Raw genomic sequence first — 20,957 nt, forward strand, 5'->3', positions numbered from 1 at the left:
TTATGGAGGCTCTTACATGGATTTTGGTTTTGGGCAAGTTGCACAGAAACAGATTTTCAGAACTTCAAGTGAGCTACTATGCATGCAAAACAAGTGCCTAATTTACATGGCCATGCAATCATGTGTTCGCAGTGCTGTTCTAGCCGTGTTGGTCCCAGGATAAGAGAGAAACAAGGTATGTGAGGTAATATCTTTTAATGGACCAACTTTGGTTAGTGAAAGTGACACACTTTCGAGCTCTATAACTGGTGACTACTTAGATGGATAACTTCATTTGTATGCATGCTGCAGTAAATGAACACACAAATTAGGTACACGGATGCAAATGCATTTTTGTACAAGCAATTGCAAACAGGCCTTTCTGAAAACTGAAGAGAAACTCTTGACCTCAGTTTTTGCCAGTGGCAAAATAGGAATGATAAAACTCATACTTTACTATATCACAGGGAAATTGTGGTTAATTAGTAAATGTGTGTAAAGTGTTTTGCAGATGTACATTTTTATAAGATTTAAGTACATTAACTCTGAAAGTAAACATTCAATTTTCCCTTAAAAATATAATTGTATACGTTTTCATTAATGAATGGTGGCTGCCTTTTGAGTGATATGTCTCGTCATTCCTATACACACAGTGGCATACTGTGCCTTATTTACATCCATGCAACCCCACTGACTTCTGTAAAGTTCTTGGGAAATTTTTAAATGAAAGGTGTGAGAGATGAGAGAGAGAGATATGTGAGCATTTACAAATTTTGTTAAGTTTTTCTTGAATTCCATATAATTTCTCAGCTAATGCTACAATAAATCACCATTCAAGAGCAGTCACAAATAAAGCTACGATTACGTTATGGAGGTCACGGAATCTATGACTTCCATGACATTCTCTGCCCTGGGGTTGGCGCTCCCAACCTCCAACTGGAGGGGGGGAAGGGGGAGGGCGGAGACCCCATGCAGCTGCCCAGCCTCAGCCAGCAGCTGGGGGACCCTGCAGCTACCAGCTGCCTGGGGCGAGAGGACCCCACAGTAGCCCATCCCCAGGGCCAGAGGGACCCAGGAGCCCCAGCAGCAGTAGGTGCTGAACCAACTACCCCTTTTGTCAGGAATATTTTTAGTGACAGTAGGGACAGGTCACAGGTTGCCGTGCATTTTTGTTTAATTCCTCAAAAACAAGGAGTCCGGTGGCACCTTAAAGACCAACAGATTTATTTGGGCATAAGCTTTTGTGGGTGAAAAACCCACTTCTTCAGATGCACTGAGTGAAAATTACAGATGCAGGCATTATTATACTGACACTTGAAGAGAAGGGAGTTATCTTACAAGTGGAGGACCAGTGTTGACAGGGCCAATTCAATCAGGGTGGATGTAGTCCACTCCCAATAATTGATGAGGAGGTGTCAATACCAGGAGAGGGAAAGTTTAATTCCTGTGATCTGTCCAGGACTTTTACTAAAAATATCTGTTACAAAAACTTAGCCTTAAGTCATAAGATACAAACTAATGCAAAGGTACCACATTAGTCTTTAAAAGACTTCAGCATTATCGTTCATTATTGATCAAATCAGATTAGTATATTTTCACATGGTAGACATTTTGTTAAGTTACAGTCGCATTTGTCTTGATGACCAGAAAACCCTCATCCATCCACACTTGTCTACACTAAAAAACAGAATGCCCATCTCCAGCCACATTGCAGCTACACCAGCGCCAGCAATGATGTATGCAAGAGTGAAGACAGGGCTCGGGCATTTTCAGCACAGTGTTATGAAAGCACAATACAGTGCTGAATATGCTTGAACCCTGTCTATGCCAGTGCTTACACCACCGCCAATACCAGTTCAGCTGCACTGTTGCAAAAAAGGGGACAACTGGTTTCTGGTCTAGATGCAGCAACTGGGGCTAAAACCATGTTAGCGGAACTAGTTTAAAACCAGTTCAGGTTACTTACCCGATAGGCCAGTTTGGACAAGGCCAAAGCACAGTTTAAAAAACAACATCTTCTAGCTTGTGACCTAGTTCCTTAACTGTGTTTAAACAAGACCTGTTCAAAGTGGCCCCAACCAAAAGATGTTTAAATCTGCCTTATGAAGAAAAGAAAATGAAGAAATGAAGAAAATTCGCTGAGAATACAGGTGGTCTCGGGTAGGTCGTTCCTAATCCCTTTAGGGATTTATAGGTCAAACCCAATATCTTTATCTATCCATCCATTGTATAGAAAACCCAATGAAACAGAAGATGATATTGTGTTACCTATGAAGCCATCAGTGGTTCAGGAACCGCCTACTTGAGAGACTGCCATAATTATAGAGATACTTGGCCTGAAATTCCCTCAATTATAGTAGGGGGAGGTGCTGGCAGGGCATTCTCCATGACGGCCTATTAACTTTGGAACTCACTCCTCACCTCAGTCTTAAATGGCTCAATTGTTTTGCCTTCCAGGGCATGCTACAAAGCTCATCTATTATTTCCAGCTTTAGGAAGGGATTGAGCATGTCTGGGTTGCTAACGTTTTCTGGGGTGGAAATTTCTGGAAAATAGTGAAATATTTTCTCATATTATTTTTCTGTAGCAGCGCTTTAACGTGCCTTGTGTGGTCGCACTGCAGCACTGGGAGAGAGCTCTCCCACCGCTCTAAAAACACCACCCTGAAGCCTATTTCTGTAACCTTGAACAAAATGCAGGAAAATAGCTATTTTATTGCTGACGCTGTTAAAATTTGGAAGGAAACTCAGTGAAATATTAAAAGAGAACTATGCAATGACAGATTTAAATTACAAGCATTAAAAAAACAAATTGGACAAGCACTATCTCCAGCTCATTTTCTTGCAAATATTCTCAATACTCGGTACCAGAGTCAAATCTTAACTGCTGAAGAGGAGGAGTTGGCTATGACATGGACATCCAGCAATCATCCCTCCATAATGCCAACTATAATAAACTCCAGAGCTAAGGGTGAACCGTTCAAGAAATATAGGTTTGCTGATGATGTTTTAAAGAAAGTCACACCAGTGAACTGGTGGACGTCACTTAAGTACTTGGATTCAGAGACTGTTGAAGTGATAACCTCACTTTTAACAGCAGTAGCTTCTTCTGCTGGTGCAGAAAGAATATTTTCTTCCTTTGGACTAATTCATTCCAAATTGAGAAATCGTTTGAGACCTGAAAAAGCAGGAAAGCTTGTTTTTCTTTTCCAGATTATGAACAAACAGGAAGATGGAGGTGAAGACAATTGAGTTAGCTGTTAGATGCCAATATTTTAAGTTTCTCATGTTGAGCTGGCTGACCCAGTCGATTTAATTTTGGGTTTTTTTTAAATTTCATTTAACTATTTTAGTTAAAAACAATTTTAACAAAAACAAACCTGATTTTAAAAAACTTGAATGTTTAATTAAATTCAAAAATTCATATGCTTGTTTTGTTAAAATATTATATGTTTGTTGTTGAAGAAAAAAATCCAGAATACATAATGTCGTCGTTTTAGTTAAAAAAAATTTAAATGTCTGTCTGGTGATGTTCTGCTCCTAATACAGCATGGCAAGAAAATCCTCCAAATATTAATGATTAACCTGTTGAATTGGAGATCAGTTCACTTCCCAGTGACTTCATAAATATCTGCTTCAACTACCTTTGGTAAATGAAATAACCAAACAATCAATTCTTCTGATATAGCTGTAAAACTAATCTGAAAAGTTTTCAAAATACATCACTTTAAAAATGTATAGTGTGTACCTTCTAAAAATGAAACCTACATCTGTCTCTGAGTTGTGAAGAATATGTATTAAGGTTATAACAACCAACAAGAATGCACTTTTATGTAGAAATCCATGATTAAATCAAGACTTCCTGACTAGTGATTTAAATCAAATCCACCCCGATAGGGAAGCCCCTCATCCTTGTCTTCTGTTTCTTGAACTATGCCTGTTTCGTTATCAAATCCATCAGGCAATTGTAACCAGTTTCTTTTAGTGGAATATCAGCATGCATCTGGAATTATTGTGTTTTTCATGCAAAGTGTCTGGATATCAAACTGTTATCAAGGTCTTGCTAATTAAATTACTGTGGGTACAGAAATTGTGTTAAATTAAGAGGAGGCATTTTAATCTACAATCTAAGAAACATCACAACAGTGGAAAACCTTTTACCGCAGGCACCAAACATAGCAAGATACAGAAACCAGGCAATTAACCTTTACGCTTGACATTTAGTCTTAATTCTAACAATGTATATTTCTCTAATCATTACAGCACCTGTGGAAACGCTAACCCTTTTGGGGAACACTGGTGAAGAAGCTGGCAAAAAGCACACTAACTTTGTGATGTGAGCTAATAAAAAAAACTACTCATTACGCAAACAAAGCCTGAGGCAAAGCATACTGAAGTCAGTGGAGTCCTTCCATTTATTTCAATGAACTCTGGATCATGCCTATGATAAAGAGTGACCCCAAATAAGCTGAAGTGATAAAACTTCACCACTGAGCTACAACAAAATATCAATCAATGCAGAAGCCGGAGGAGCTAGGAAGGTATGGAATCTAATTCAGAAGGCAATCACTGTATTGTGGTGTCAGTCTCATGATATGTGTATGTCACAGAGAAAGTGAGCAGAGACTGAAAACAAACAGCATATTTCTTTGTTTAAAAACATATAAGCAGTTCAGAGTGTGGATAAATACATGCTTATCTGGACACCTGCTTTTCAGATGGCATCACAAAGAACCAAGCACAATGGGATGCAAGTCCAAAAACAAACCTTTTTTCAATATTTGCTTTTCTGGATGGTTCATTTCATTACATTATGTAACAGAGGCACATCAGGCAAAGATGAGAAGCTAGGAGACACTTTTGATATTTGGACCAGAAGAAAATTACATCCACCTAATTTCTAAATAGAGAGATTTTCTATGACTCTGATCTAATGGATAAAGTGTAAAACAGTGAAAATATTTTTGGTGTACCTGAAATAGGAGTAAAAATATCAGCCAAATTCTCTGCTGGTGCAAGGTTGGCACCATGCCATCAAGCTCAGAAATTGTCAAATTATCTGATAATTCCCAGGTCAATTGACAAATATGAGTTATCTTTATAGGAAATGTGGCGTTTGCATCATTGAAGAGAAAGAAATAGAATAGCCTGATTTGTGGTTGTTCCATGTAACTTGCCATTTATTTTTCTTATGCCACAGCTAACTTATGTTTTGTTACAGGCTGGCTAGAATACTGCAAATACAAGTCACATGGGTTACCTCCCCCCCCCCCTTTCACTGTGATGCAAACCACATGCTACAGAATGCTTTCAACTTCCTGGTTACAGTAAAAATTACGTGACAGAGAATCCCACATATGCAAATGCCGAGCAACCATGGAGTAGCACAAGAATCCTTGAGGGAACGTGAGGATTCATCCAACTAGTCACTGAAAAGTTTCTGGTTATCAAAGGCGACGTCCTCAAGAGTGGTCTGGATCTCTTTAGGGCCAGGAGTCTTGTTGGAATAAGACACTGGTTGCCAGCGAGCATGATGTGGTAAGAGGGAACTGGAGCAGTGTCAACCTACACAGCCTCTTATAGCCTCGGATAAGATCACGCAGACAACACACAATGCACATGCGGTTCAACAGACACTACTTCTACAAAGCTGTTCCAGCTCTGACACATGACGTCCATGTGCACCCTTGGCTGGAATCCATATAGGGATTATAACTCCAAGAAGTGCAACCATTTAAACCACCATACAGGGTATGTGCAACCTTTCCTTTTTCTGCCAGCCCTAGTAAAATATCCCTCCACTTTAGCCAAGTGTCTGTGGGGTTATTAGAGGAACAGCCGTGTTAGTCTGTATTCGCAAAAAGAAAAGGAGTACTTGTGGCACCTTAGAGACTAACCAATTTATTTGAGCATGAGCTTTCGTGAGCTACAGCTCACTTCATCAGATGTTTACCGTGGAAACTGCAGCAGACTTTATATACACACAGAAATCATGAAACAATACCTCCTCCCACCCCACTGTCCTGCTGGTAATAGCTTATCTAAAGTGATCAACAGGTGGGCCATTTCCAGCACAAATCCAGGTTTTCTCACCCTCCACCCCCCCACACAAATTCACTCTCCTGCTGGTGCTAGCCCATCCAAAGTGACAACTCTTTACATAATCAAGTCGGGCTATTTCCTGCATAGATCAAGGTTTTCTCACATCCCCCCCACCCCCATACACACACAAACTCACTCTCCTGCTGGTAATAGCTCATCTAAACTGACCATTCTCCAGGTTTAAATCCAAGTTAAACCAGAACATCTGGGGGGGGGGGGGGGTAGGAAAAAACAAGAGGAAACAGGCTACCTTGCATAATGACTTAGCCACTCCCAGTCTCTATTTAAGCCTAAATTAATAGTATCCAATTTGCAAATGAATTCCAATTCAGCAGTTTCTCGCTGGAGTCTGGATTTGAAGTTTTTTTGTTTTAAGATAGCGACCTTCATGTCTGTGATTGCGTGACCAGAGAGATTGAAGTGTTCTCCGACTGGTTTATGAATGTTATAATTCTTGACATCTGATTTGTGTCCATTTATTCTTTTACGTAGAGACTGTCCAGTTTGACCAATGTACATGGCAGAGGGGCATTGCTGGCACATGATGGCATAGATCACATTGGTGGATGTGCAGGTGAACGAGCCTCTGATAGTGTGGCTGATGTTATTAGGCCCTGTGATGGTGTCCCCTGAATAGATATGTGGGCACAATTGGCAACGGGCTTTGTTGCAAGGATAAGTTCCTGGGTTAGCGGTTCTGTTGTGTGGTATGTGGTTGTTGGTGAGTATTTGCTTCAGGTTGCGGGGCTGTCTGTAGGCAAGGACTGGCCTGTCTCCCAAGACTTGTGAGAGTGTTGGGTCATCCTTTAGGATAGGTTGTAGATCCTTAATAATGCGTTGGAGGGGTTTTAGTTGGGGGCTGAAGGTGACGGCTAGTGGCGTTCTGTTATTTTCTTTGTTAGGCCTGTCCTGTAGTAGGTAACTTCTGGGAACTCTTCTGGCTCTATCAATCTGTTTCTTTACTTCTGCAGGTGGGTATTGTAGTTGTAAGAAAGCTTGACAGAGATCTTGTAGGTGTTTGTCTCTGTCTGAGGGGTTGGAGCAAATGCGGTTGTATCACAGAGCTTGGCTGTAGACGATGGATCGTGTGGTGTGGTCAGGGTGAAAGCTGGAGGCATGCAGGTAGGAATAGCGGTCAGTAGGTTTACGGTATAGGGTGGTGTTTATGTGGCCATTGTTTATTAGCACTGTAGTGTCCAGGAAGTGGATCTCTTGTGTGGACTGGACCAGGCTGAGGTTGGTGGTGGGATGGAAATTGTTGAAATCATGGTGGAATTCCTCAAGGGCTTCTTTTCCATGGGTCCAGATGATGAAGATGTCATCAATATAGCGCAAGTAGAGTAGGGGCTTTAGGGGACGAGAGCTGAGGAAGCGTTGTTCTAAATCAGCCATAAAAATGTTGGCATACTGTGGGGCCATGCGGGTACCCATAGCAGTGCCGCTGATCTGAAGGTATACATTGTCCCCAAATGTGAAATAGTTATGGGTAAGGACAAAGTCACAAAGTTCAGCCACCAGGTTAGCCGTGACATTATCGGGGATAGTGTTCTTGACGGCTTGTAGTCCATCTTTGTGTGGAATGTTGGTGTAGAGGGCTTCTACATCCATAGTAGCCAGGATGGTGTTATCAGGAAGATCACCGATGGATTGAAGTTTCCTCAGGAAGTCAGTGGTGTCTCGAAGGTAGCTGGGAGTGCTGGTAGCGTAGGGCCTGAGGAGGGAGTCTACATAGCCAGACAATCCTGCTGTCAGGGTGCCAATGCCTGAGATGATGGGGCGCCCAGGATTTCCAGGTTTATGGATCTTGGGTAGTAGATAGAATATCCCAGGTCGGGGTTCCAGGGGTGTGTCTGTGCGGATTTGATCTTGTGCTTTTTCAGGAAGTTTCTTGAGCAAATGCTGTAGTTGCTTTTGGTAACTCTCAGTGGGATCATAGGGTAATGGCTTGTAGAAACTCGTGTTGGAGAGCTGCCGAGCAGCCTCTTGTTCATATTCCGACCTATTCATGATGACAACAGCACCTCCTTTGTCAGCCTTTTTGATTATGATGTCAGAGTTGTTTCTGAGGCTGTGGATGGCATTGCGTTCTGGTTTAACTTGGATTTAAACCTGGAGAATGGTCAGTTTAGATGAGCTATTACCAGCAGGAGAGTGAGTTTGTGTGTGTATGGGGGTGGGGGGGATGTGAGAAAACCTTGATCTATGCAGGAAATAGCCCGACTTGATTATGTAAAGAGTTGTCACTTTGGATGGGCTAGCACCAGCAGGAGAGTGAATTTGTGTGGGGGGGTGGAGGGTGAGAAAACCTGGATTTGTGCTGGAAATGGCCCACCTGTTGATCACTTTAGATAAGCTATTACCAGCAGGACAGTGGGGTGGGAGGAGGTATTGTTTCATGATTTCTGTGTGTATATAAAGTCTGCTGCAGTTTCCACGGTAAACATCTGATGAAGTGAGCTGTAGCTCACGAAAGCTCATGCTCAAATAAATTGGTTAGTCTCTAGTCTCACAAGTACTCCTTTTCTTTGTGGGGTTATTGGGATCCACCAGGGCTAGTTTCATTGAGCAGCTATAATATCCTACTATCAACATTGCTTTAGTTCTTTGTTCTCTTAAATGCTTTTCACTTGGTTCCTTAAAAGAGCATAATATAACGGGAATGCATTTACTGGAGCAATATTGAAGAAACTATCTTGCATAAATACCAAGAAGGCTTTCCAAATAGTAAAAGAGGCTTCACTGAATTAGTTTCCCCTTCAACTTCATGTGATGTGGACAGATTAGATTCTATGTAAATAGTTATATCACCCAGACAGAGAGAGAGAGAGAGAGAGAGAATTTTACCACATAAGAGCAGATGAATACTATCTAATAGTGATATATACCACACACAGAGATATGATTGTCAGAGTGTACTGTACTATATTAAAAGCTAAGTATTATTGTATGTGCAGATTCAAAAGGAGAGGAATTTCCACAACTGAGCCAGTTTACTCATGAATAAACAGCTTTAAAAATTTACTAAAAGTTCTCCAGTTAGCTATGACATGTTAGCCAAAAGTTCTGTTACATCTGGAGAAGGCAGATGGCAAGTCAATACCAATTTCTTGAAACTTTGAGCGAAATCATTATGTACAGCTATATCCATGGTCCTAAAGATGACCATTAAAATCAAAGTACCTTAATTTACATTATTATGAGTTATTTTTGCTGTAGCTTAATCCAAGTCACATAATGTAAATTACTACCTAGTCAGTTACAAAGACTTAGCTCCATACACTTTAGTGACCAAAATCACTTGTACTTTGCAATAAGGTTCAATGTTAAACTATTTCTGTGACAGTTCTACAGGAGAAGTGTTTTTTTTCCAGTGACTATTGATATCCTTTCGTCTAATTACTTCTGACAACTCAACTATCACATTACAAATCACAAAATTACATTCCACTAACCCAGTCCAAAAACAAGAAGTCACATTCTAATTCCGGCGGAAAGTTCCCTCAGTAGCAGAGTGATTCAGCTTCATGCAGAGATGCAACATTGTACGTTCTAGGAAATAAGAAACTTGGAATGGAAATTATGGACAGTTTACTTCCCTATTTTAGAGAGATTATTTGTTTCTATTAGTTTGGTTTCACAGATTTTGGGCCTGACTCTGCAACCCTAACTTGCAAGAGCAACTGCTATTCACCAGAGTAATCTTAACTATTACTCACATAGGTAAGGCTGACTTGTGAATATAAGCTTTGCAGGATCTGACTCTCAGCATTGTTTTGTTCTGGTCTGGGTTTTCATTATTTATTTATTTTTTTCAAGGAGATCCTTATTTCATTATGGGGTTGTCATTTGAGGCAGTCTATAAAATGTTATCATCAAAAGAACTACTGTGGAACTTTTTAGGGCTGCCAATTAATCACAGTTAATTCAAGCGATTAATGCAAAACAAATTAACTACATTTAAAAAATAACTGCAATTAATCACAGTTTTAATTACACTGTTAAATAATACAATACTAATTTAAATTTATTATAAATTTTTTGGATTTTTTTCTATATTTTCACATATACTGATTTCAATTACAACACAAAAAAGTATACAGAGCTCACTTTATATTATTTTGATTATAAATATTTGCACTGTAAAAAAGAAAAAATAAATAGTATTTTTCAGTTCATCTCCTGCAAGGACTGTAGTGTAATCTCTTTATTGTGAAAGTGCAACTTACAAATGTAGATGATTTTTTTTTTAAACATAACTGCACTCAAAAGCAAAAAGAGCACTGCATGTCAATTTGAGGGCAGAATTTGGCCCAAAGCATTTAACAACAGTAATCAGAGAGATTAAAAACCACACACACACACTCTACACACACCCTCTAAAGACACTAAGATGTGTTTTTGAACTGGACAAAAATGTTAAGCAGTATCAGTACCCCGACTTTTGAAGTCTCAATCCCCCCAAAAGCAAATATGCAAGTATTAGCTCTTTTTATTATTTCACAGTCTCCCTTGTCTTCACAGTAATAAGATGCTAAACAAATTCATATTCAGACCCATATATTTCAGAAGGAATACTTAAAAATAATAGAGTGGGTTATTGCTAAAGTGGTTCTATTCCCAATAGGTTTGAGGAAATGAAGTATAAATACGGTTGCCAACTTACTGATTGCAGAAAACCGAACAACCTTTCCCCACCCCTTCTCTGAGGCCCCGCTCCCACTCACTATCCCCCTTCTGTCCATCACTCGCTCTCCCCCCACTCGCTCATTTTCACCAGGCTGAGGCAGGGGGTGCAGGCTCTGGGGTGGGGCCAGAAATGAGGGGCTCAGGGTGTGGGAGGGGCCTCCGTGCTCTGGGGTGGGGCTGGGGATGAGAGGTTTGGGGTCCAGGAGGGTGCTCATGGCTAGAGTAGGGACGTGGGAATGGGTACGGGGTGCAGGCTCTGGGAGAGAGTTTGGGTGCAGGAGGAGGTTCCCAGCTGGGGCAGGGGGTTGAGGCAAGGGAGGGGATTTGGGATGTGGGCTATGGGAGGGAGTTCGGGTGTGGGAGAGGGCTCAGTTCTGGGGCAGGGGGTTGGGGTACAGGAGGGAGTTTGGGGTGTGGACTCCGGTCAGCGCTTACCTCAGGCAGCTCTCAGAAGCAGCAACATGTCCCTCTCTGATTCCTAAAGCGCAGGGGCAGCCAGGGGGTTCTACACATCACCCCCGCCTGCAGGCGCCATCCCTGCAGCTCCCATTGGCCGTGGTTTCCAGTACTTGGGGTGGTGCCTACACTTGCGGGCAGGGGTAGTGCACAGAGTCCCACCAGCCGCACCTGCACCTAAGAGCCAGAGGGGCATGCCGGCCATTTCCAGGAGCTGTGCAGAGCCCGCCTCTGCAGCCAACCAGACTTTTAGCGACCGAGTCAGCTGTGCTGACTGGAGCCACCAAGGTCCCTTTTCGACCAGGCATTCCAGTCAAAAATAGGATGCCTGGCAACCCTAAGTATAAACAGTCATGTATTTTCATGCTAAGAGGGCATCTTACTTACGACACGTTAAGCAGCACAAAGTGGGTGGAGAAAAACGTTAACTAAAAAACTAGAAAGCCAGTTCACATATAATTGTATATCTACTACTCACAGTGAAGAAAGATCACAAGTGAATGAAAAGAAAGTGGCAGTTATCAGGCCAAAAATATAACTTACTGTCTTGCCTACAGGAAAATTGACTGGCAGAACTATAGCGGAATAATTTTACCACTATAGCCATACTAGTTATATCTCCCTATCTGGACACTATTTTGGAATAAAAGTGACTCATTATTCATTCAACCATTCATTATCACAAAAAAGAGTGTTCAAACAGGGAATCAGACAAGCATGTCTACAGAGGTATAATTATGCCACTATCGCTCTGCCAATTTCCCCATGTAGACAAGTCCTAATACTGAAATTAAAGCCTTGTCTACACACAAAAATTGCACCTCTTTAACTATACTTGAAAGGGTTAAACTGGTAAAAAGCTATACATAGGCCAGTCCTAACTCATAACAACATGAGATAACATCAAAGCTGGGCTGCTAACTATCTGAGTAAAGAGCACAGGTGACCCCGGCATGCAATGGTTACAATCTGCCAGTTTAATTGGGCCTTTACATACAAACTACTAGGAGCTTATGAAGCCTTGATTTAAAATAAGGGGTCAGATTTTCTGTTGCTGATTTAGAGAAGGGCAGGTTCTACCTTCTTGCTCTAGCCTTGTTCGGCATACCTGAGAAAGGAGCTGATCACAGGGAAGGAAGGTGCTGGAACTGCCATTTATCCAACCTCAAGGCTCTGACTGAGTAAGATACTTCAATTAAAATTAGCCATGTGCATAAATACCCCTAAGTGCCAAGATGTTCTCCGAAGCCACCAATGTCAGTGGGCATCTCTCTTCAGCCTTGCTAACCATGCCCCCTTCCAGGGCAGTGTAGCTCACTGTTAAGAAAAAGCTGACCAGCTGTGGACCCACACAAAATAATATCCAATTTTTAAAAATGCTGCAGGAGATTAGTTCTGTCCCATTTCAGCCCAACTGCAGTAAAAAATGTTCCCACTCCTCATCAGGTTTTACAGGAGACAGTCATTCTCAGGTTCTCTAGAAAGCATAATAAAGGCTCAAAGAATAAAGGCTTCCTCTAAGGCCTTAGAATATTAAAGTGTTTCCTACAGAACTTGGGCCAGAACCTTCTCGCTGAATTTTGCCTTAGTAAAGCTAGAAAGATCATTGAGCCCTTAAGATGCAATCTAGACAGCCACAGAAGCCCAATTATGAAGAATTTATCTTTTTATATCTACACTGGATTACAGATTAATTCCTACATATAAAATCACTTTGGATACAGTAAGAGGTGACCCAAACGCGCTTGCTGGAAGACACCTGATGGAGTTCAGAGGTTGTTCAGCTGTGTTCAATCTTCCAAAAAAGCATGTAGTACTCTTATTCCCCAGTCTATTTGTTTTCAGGTATACCAATCACACTGAGGTCAGATTCTTGCATTGTTCGGTGAAACTCCTTAGCCGGACTCTTAAGCAATAGGACATTGGCAAAGCCTGGTATCATGCACAACTTCTGAGAGAGGATGACACTGACACTGTACAGTATAAACCTGAAAGTGACTCTGATATTTGCACGGTCACTCCTTCCAGCATCATACTTCAAATCCTTCAAGCCCTTGGATCATGCACAATCTGCGTCTTCACCACAGAGTTATCTCCTCTCGGGTGAGAAAGTGGCCAAACTGCAAAACACCACTCAAACTGCACAGAACGACTGTATTAGCAGCACAGGGTGGTTGCAGCTGACAACTGTGATAACTCAAGCTGTGGCCTATAACCCCCAACCGGCCAGACAGGTAGTGAAGACAAGCTCTATATCACTGCTGCCATCCTTGCAACAAAGGGCTGGTAGGACTTACTTTGGAGCCTCTCAGCAAGACTTGTAAATCAGCTACAGGAGAAGCTTCTGAAATATACAAGACATTTCCGTTTCTTCTGCCCTAGAGTTAAGCACGGTATATTAAGCTTTGTCTTCACTGCCAAAAAAGGTGTTTTTTTACTCCAGGGTAACTACCATGCGTTAACTATGCTGCTGTAAAATACTAGCACAGACAGGACACTTGAGTTTTAATCATGGTATTAAATACGAGATGTCAGTCCCAGGTGGGGGTATAGCATTGGCCTTAGCTAACCGCCTTGTTATAAAAACTATAATGCCTTGTCTCCACTAGGATTTTACAGTGAGATAGCTAATTCATGTTAGTTATCCAGCAATAAAAACATCTCTCTTGTGCAGTAAAGATGTAGCCACAGAAGTTCTCCCATCCCAGGTTAATAAATCATAGTTACTGGGCTTAAACAACCATCCTAAATTATAATAAAGAAAAAATGTATACAATGTATAACAAAAAAACTTTAACCATACTAGAAAGAGTCACCTCAAATCATGTAATGGCATTTATTAGAGAGAAATAAAGTGAAGTGTCTTTGGGACCTTGCAAGACAATCCATTTTTATTCTCTCTCTCTCTCTCTCCGCATGGACAACACTTTGCCTCTATTTTATACAACCACTCCGGACATTTACAAAAACTTTGTTCAAGAAATGAATGGGGGTTTTTGTAAAAATTTTGAGGTACATCTAGTCTCGCAATCAAACCAACCAACTGCTTAATGATCATCACAGCTGTGCAACAATTTTTCAAAGAGAAGAGTTGGCCTGAGATAGGAAGATTTAAAACTGGCTAACAAAGAAAATGTTTAAGCCAGTGGTTTTCAACTTGTAGTCCACAGACCCCTGGGGGTCCACAGACTATGTCTAAGGGGTCCACAGAAGGGTGTCATTAGAACAGTGGTATTCAGCCTTTGGTCCATGAACCCTTGGGCGGAGGGGGGGAAGGGGTGTCTGTACACTATATCTAAGATTTGCAAAGGGGTCCGCACCTCCATTTGAAATTTGTTAGGGGTCTGCAAATGAAAAAAAAAAAAGGCTGAAAACCACTAGTCTAAGCTCCAGAAGTAAGGGATCCTTTAGCCATGTGACACCCCTGGAAGATTTAGAAAAGATTTAGGATATGTCTACACTGCATAACAAACCCAGGAACTGACTCAGGTTTAAGTCCAGCACCCTTCACACACACACACACAAACACCCCGTGCGCGCACGCACAGAGTCCACACACAAAGCCTTCTGACATGTTCCAGAACACGGGCCTGGGTGGCTCACCCAGGGATATGGGTCTAAGCCTGCATCCCAATGAACACATGTCCAAGCCCACTCACTTTGCAGTTAGGATATAGCAGAAGGCCTGTGTTGCCAGGCTCCTGTTCGGAGAGTCTGTCAGTGCTATCCCACAACCCCCTGGGTCCTTCTCTCCCCAAACTTTCCACTCAACTCCCAGGAACCAGAAGCAACATCCTGGTTCAAATACAGATGCTTAGTGTTTAACCCTGCATTTCCACACAGATGGAGCCACTGTAAGCACAGTTAAGTTTAGCTTTTTCAAAAACTGAGAAGATGCCCCCTACCCAGTGCCCTGCTAGCTGGCCAGAAGAACATACCAAGATTTTGGCGAACATGGAGTGAGGGGAGCCATTATTCTGGCAAGAACACAAGAAACAAGAATGTTTATGAAAACATATCAAAGAGGCTAGCAGTGTTGGGGATCCACCACCCCAGCAATCAATGCTGGGAGAGAGTCAAGTGCATCAAGACCAACTATTGCAAAATGAAGGATGGGAATCATACATCAGGGAACTGCCAGGCTACCTTCCCCTACCATGAGGAATTCAACCGGATGCTGGGAATCGGGCAAAAAACAAAGCCCACAGTGCTGTATGACAACCTCCTGAACAGGGGTGGCATGCTTATAACCCGAGAGGCAGCACCAGAGGAGAGCCTGCAGTTACTGGATCACACCCCTTAATGGAGCATCCTGCTTTCATGTTGCTACTAGAGAGTAGCATATATGAATTACTTCTGGTCACAGTGGTCACAACAAAAATAAAACCTCACCCAACAATATAATTTAAGCATTAACAATCTCCATATTTATGGTTGAAAACTTGCGTTTTACATTAAATCTTATCAACGTCATTTTTCCTTCAGTGTACGGGAAGGCTAATAACGTAAATTTTTACATTAAGACTTACTGTATTTCTTTTGCACATTAGGAACATTAACACACTTAAAAATATCAGTTTTAATAGAACACATTAAACTAAAATTTAAATTAGTAATCATTTAATTAGTACAAATCAGCACAGTACCATCATATCCCCATTTTTTTTCCCGATTTCTCATACTCCAATAATTTCTCAAGTAGGATGAGAAAGGATGAGTGCATGCATACATCAAAAGCTCTCCTTTCAGGTGGAACTGAAAACCCACTCATTTTTGGGGATAATTTGTAGAATCTGCATGTGGTATGCCCGAAAGATGCCTACATTCAAAACTCCAGCCATAAAAGAAGCTCTCTTTAAGCAACATGTAGCTCCTCTGAAGATGTCTTTGTGCTCAAGAGTCTAGCTGCAAAACCTGGAGGGCTGAACAAAGCAGTGACGGCACAGTGTATGCAGTAACTTCATAAATGACAGGATTATTTGCAAGACAGTTTGAAGAGATGAGAGATCAAAACACAGTTTGAAAAAAATAAGTGATAGATCTACCTGTTTCAAATATTGAAAACTGCTATGGTGGTTTGATGTCATCTTGTTAATTTCTACGCTGAAATATTATAAAGGTTTTGTCCTCTTAAATGGATGAACTCCAAATGAAAAAGCAAAAATACATAATCTCTGGAACCAAATTAAACCCTGATATTTTTACAGCTGATTTCAGCAAAGTCCATCCATTCACATCAGGGCTGCATTTGGCCTTTAGACTCTTAAGAGTTCAAGAACTGAGTTCTGCAAAATAGATGGATATATTTGGATTAGAGAATTTACAGTTATTCATTTGGCTCTCTTTTGCAAAACATTTGCAAGCTGGGAAATGGAATATCCCTTCTCTCTTTGGAACTATTCTGTAATGAGGGACTCCATCCTTAATGGTGTAGAAGACCCGAGAGCCAGATATAATAGATCTAAGATTGAATTCTTCCTCGTTAAATACTTGAGACTGACTAATCACTTCATTACTCCAGAGATACACTGGTATCATGGGAGCAATGCAATGATGAACCAGGCCAGCTGGGTCTACCTCCACCCTGATTTACATCCATGAAATCCCATCAAGTGGAAAAATAAAGTAAGGAAAAGTTTTCTAGGTATCAAATATTGTTTAAGCAGCATAGCTATGTTGATTTACACCATATCAGGATCTGGTCCAGTATATGTAATACAAATCTGTTGCTTTCCTTAGCCATATTAAACTATTCCTTCAACGAAGAGTAAGTAAGAGTAAGTTTTAAAAAAGCAACAAGGAAATTCAATCGTAAAACCTTCTTCTGAACGGAAATTAGGGAGATTGTATCTATCATGGAACCTTTTTACCTTTTGCCTATTTCCATTAGACTCAGTTAAAGCAAAGATACTTTTTTCTTTTCTTTTTTTTTTTTTTTTGCAATGGCTGCCACATACATGATGTGTGTGTTAGGATGAAAACTTTTATCCTGTTTAAGTCAAACATGGTGGTACTAAGAAAGGTCTATTTCCATTGTTTACAGTTCTGCTCTGCAATTTTGTTGGTTATGTATGTGCTGGTTATGTAATTTATTATTATTATTATTATTTTAAGGTGCTTCAAAAGCAAGGAGGAAAATCACAGTGGAACTTCACAGTTTGCTAGCAACACAGTGACTGAACCAGCTGGGGACTAACTTACAAATCCTTTTGTGATGGAGGGCCTTTATATCAGAAAGAAAGTATAGCCCCATATTAACGAGGGGTGTTAAAAGACCTTGAGAAATTCAGGCATTTCACTGGCAATGGAAAAGGAAAGCATAGGGAAAGCACTACAGAGTGAGCCTGCTCTGAACACTGAAATAAAGGAGGGCATTATCAGGGCTCTGCTGCGACACTTGCAAGGGACCGCAGTCTTGTCACTACCAGGATGTTTCTACACAAGTACCAGTGTGTGTAGCAGAAAATACTAGTTCTTTTCACTTCTATTTTCGTTGTTAAAATAAAATCCTCAGACATGGATTTCTACTGTATACCTCCTTATCGTACTTAAAGGGACACTGTCATGCCTCTAGAATTGAGTACAAATTCTGCCAAGCTATCAGTCTTACCTAAGGAACTAAAGCAGGGGCCAACATAGGTTCCATAGGTAAAACCACTTTAAAATACTACTAAAATTTGTAAGTGTGAAACATGTGAAAACCTAAAGACATTATATCCCCTTAGGCTAGGGATCAGCTGCAGTGCTTAAGAGACAGGGTTGGAGTCTTGTGGTTGCACAGAGCATGAGGTGTGCGCAAACCCCCAAAAGAATCTCTCCCAACCCTGCAAGTTTTGGTGCACCCATTCAGGCGGACCCTCAAAGCTCCTTCTAGACTTCTGCTTCCAGGCTGCCATTGATCTCCCAGTCTTTCTTCATAGTCCTACCCAGTCTGACTGGGACAGTAACCCATGGATTGCCATTCCCTGGCTCTGCTACCTGTTCCTCCCAAACCATGCAGACAAGGCCAGAATGATGTTCACAAGAAAGGGCTGCTGCCAGCAGACAGGGGGCATTGAGACACACAACTCTCACATGCCTCTTTCACTCTCTGCTTACATGTGGCCAGCATTTTCATGTTTGCTCCCTGTGGAGCCCACTGTTTGTTTTCAACCGAACTTTTTCACACGGTGGACCATTCCTTAAAGGGATACTGCCAACCTGATTTTACTTTTGGTTTTAAATCTTATCTCACCCTGTGTATCTTTCCAATTGAAATGTAGAAAAAATGTGTATGTTGCTTAATGATCAAAAACATGCATAACAAAAATTACATATCAAAGAAATATAAACTTCTATATCCCATACCATTAACAAACCGTGATTCTGAAGTTGATTCAAGTGAGGCAGTTTCAGCCTGTGGATAGCTCACGGGACCAGAGGTGAAGAGGACTGTGGGTTCTATTTCTGGCTCTGTCATTGACCTGTCACCCAGTGCAGGGCATTTCACCTTATTGTGCCTCTGTTTTCCCTTGCTTCATTTGTCTGTTTTGTCTATTTAGATTATGAACTCTTTGGGACAGGTATTCTATGTGTGTATGTATACAGCGGCCAGTATAACGGAGCCATCATGGGGACCCACCTTACAGTGAGAGATTTAAGAAGCTCAGTCCAAGTTCTCAGAGGAAAAGTTAAGAGGTGAGTGAGAGCACTTATGTGGGGAGTTTGAGATAGTTGAAATTCTTCAATGCCGCAGACAGAGGCATAACATGATCCAATGGACAGAGGTTGAAGCTAGACAAATTCAAACTGGAAATTAGGCACAAATATCTTAGTCAGGGATGTTGACCATTGGAAAACTTACCTATAAATGTGGTGGGTTCTCCAACACTTGCAGTCTTTAAATCAAGACTACACCTTTGTGAAAGATCTACCTCAATCAAAAGTTGTGGGTTTGATGAAGGAATTACTGGTGACGTTCTCTGGCCTGTGTTATGCAGGAGGTCAGACTAGATGATTTTAATAGTCCCTCCTAACTTTAAAAACTATTAATCTCAGTTGGGGTTCTAGGTGCTACTGTCATACAGCTAAATAATAATTACTGTTAAGAATCCATATTATAACTCATTCCTGTTTTCTTCTAGACTTTGTAATAGAAAATGAGTCCACAACACAATTAAAGTCAAGTTTAATGACAAAAGCTGCTTCAGCTCACAAAACAGAGATGAGCTTGGCATATATTGACTCTTCTGTTTATTTCACTCTACTCCTCTGAATGAGTAGTGACTCAAGGTCACAGGAAAACTAGATGGGAGACAGTGGTAAAGTTGCCTCCAATTTTCATTTGTGTAGGGTTTTTTCTGCCCCCCCAGCAGCACTTTTAATTCACATACACGCAAAATTATGCCCTATCCTGCACTGGTGATGAGGAGCGATGGAAGAGAATATAAAAAGCCTGTTCCCCTTGAGCTAACAGAAAAGGACGTCTTCCTGGCACTCAAGAAAACACAAGGAGGTTTGCCCTGCTAGAACACTCCAGCCTCAAGAGGGCACAGAGTGCTAGTTATGTAGTGTCTAGCTTTAGACCTATCTATTTCAGTGGTTTTCAATCTGTGGTCCGCGGACTCCTGGAGGTCCACAGGCTATGTCTAAGGGGTCCGTGAAAGGTTGTCACCACAGAACAGTGTTTTTCAACCAGTAGTCTGCAGACATCAGAGGGTCTGCAGACTATGTCTAAGATTTCCAGAGAGTTCCGAACCTCCATTTGAAATTGTTTAGGGGTCCGCAAATGCAAAAAGGTTGAAAATCACTGGTCTACTTAATATGCCATGATCAGCATCAAGTGTCTCCTGAGCCTGCACTATCCTCCTTCTCAGAGCAGCTGTATGCAGCACTCAACAGCGTGTTGCAATGGTCCATCTTTAATCATCCTGCTTTGCAACTTCAGCAAGGCTCCTATAGATGCAGTTAGACCACTATGTTTCCTCAGGATTTTAGATGCCTATGGACAACCTGGTGCACGCTCGCTCTCACACACACACACAAAATAAGCATGTTGAAAAATACTGAGGACATTGTAAGTTATGTAGCAAGCACTAAAATAATGAATAAGTAATTTAGTGTATTGCTATTGTGCACATTAAACCACAATGGGCATGGCCCACCAGCCCAGCACTGATAAAAATACAGGAATCTTTTACTCAGGTCCCAGCCCATGCTATTAGGGCTGTAGATTAATTGCAGTTAACTCAAAAAAATTAATTATAATTAAAAAAATTAATTATAATTAAAAAAATTAATTGCAATTCCTCACAGTTTTAATCGCACTATTAAACAATAGAATACCAACTGAAATATATTTAATATTTTTGGATTTTTTCTACATTTTGAAATATATTTATTTCAATTACAACACAGAATACAAAGTATACAATGCTCACTTTATAATATTTTTATTACAAATATTTACACTGTCAAAATGATAAAAGAAATAGTATTTTTCAATTCACCTCATACAAGTACCATAATGCAATCTCTTTATCATGAAAGTGCAACTTACAAGTGCAGATTTTTTTTTGGTATGTAACTGCACTCAAAAACAAAACAGTCCTACTTCTTGCTCAGCCAATCCCTAAAACAATCAAGTTTGTTTACATTTTCAGAAGATAATCCTGCCCGCTTCTTGTTTACAATGTCACCTGAAAGGAGAACAGGTGCTCGCACAGCACCCTTGTAGCCGGCATTGCATATTTCCGT

The 20,957-nt window shown here is 41.0% G+C and overlaps 1 protein-coding gene across 4 annotated transcripts in view; it reads right to left on the reverse strand.

Annotated features, from left to right (window-relative positions):
* The window catches only part of MBP (myelin basic protein), a 174,230-nt gene that overhangs the window by 55,714 nt on the left and 97,559 nt on the right, over positions 1 to 20,957 (reverse strand). The gene's annotated exons all lie outside the window — the stretch shown is intronic.

The sequence above is a fragment of the Lepidochelys kempii genome, chromosome 2 (genome assembly GCF_965140285.1).
Source record: "Lepidochelys kempii isolate rLepKem1 chromosome 2, rLepKem1.hap1, whole genome shotgun sequence".
Taxonomy (NCBI): Eukaryota; Metazoa; Chordata; order Testudines; family Cheloniidae; genus Lepidochelys; species Lepidochelys kempii.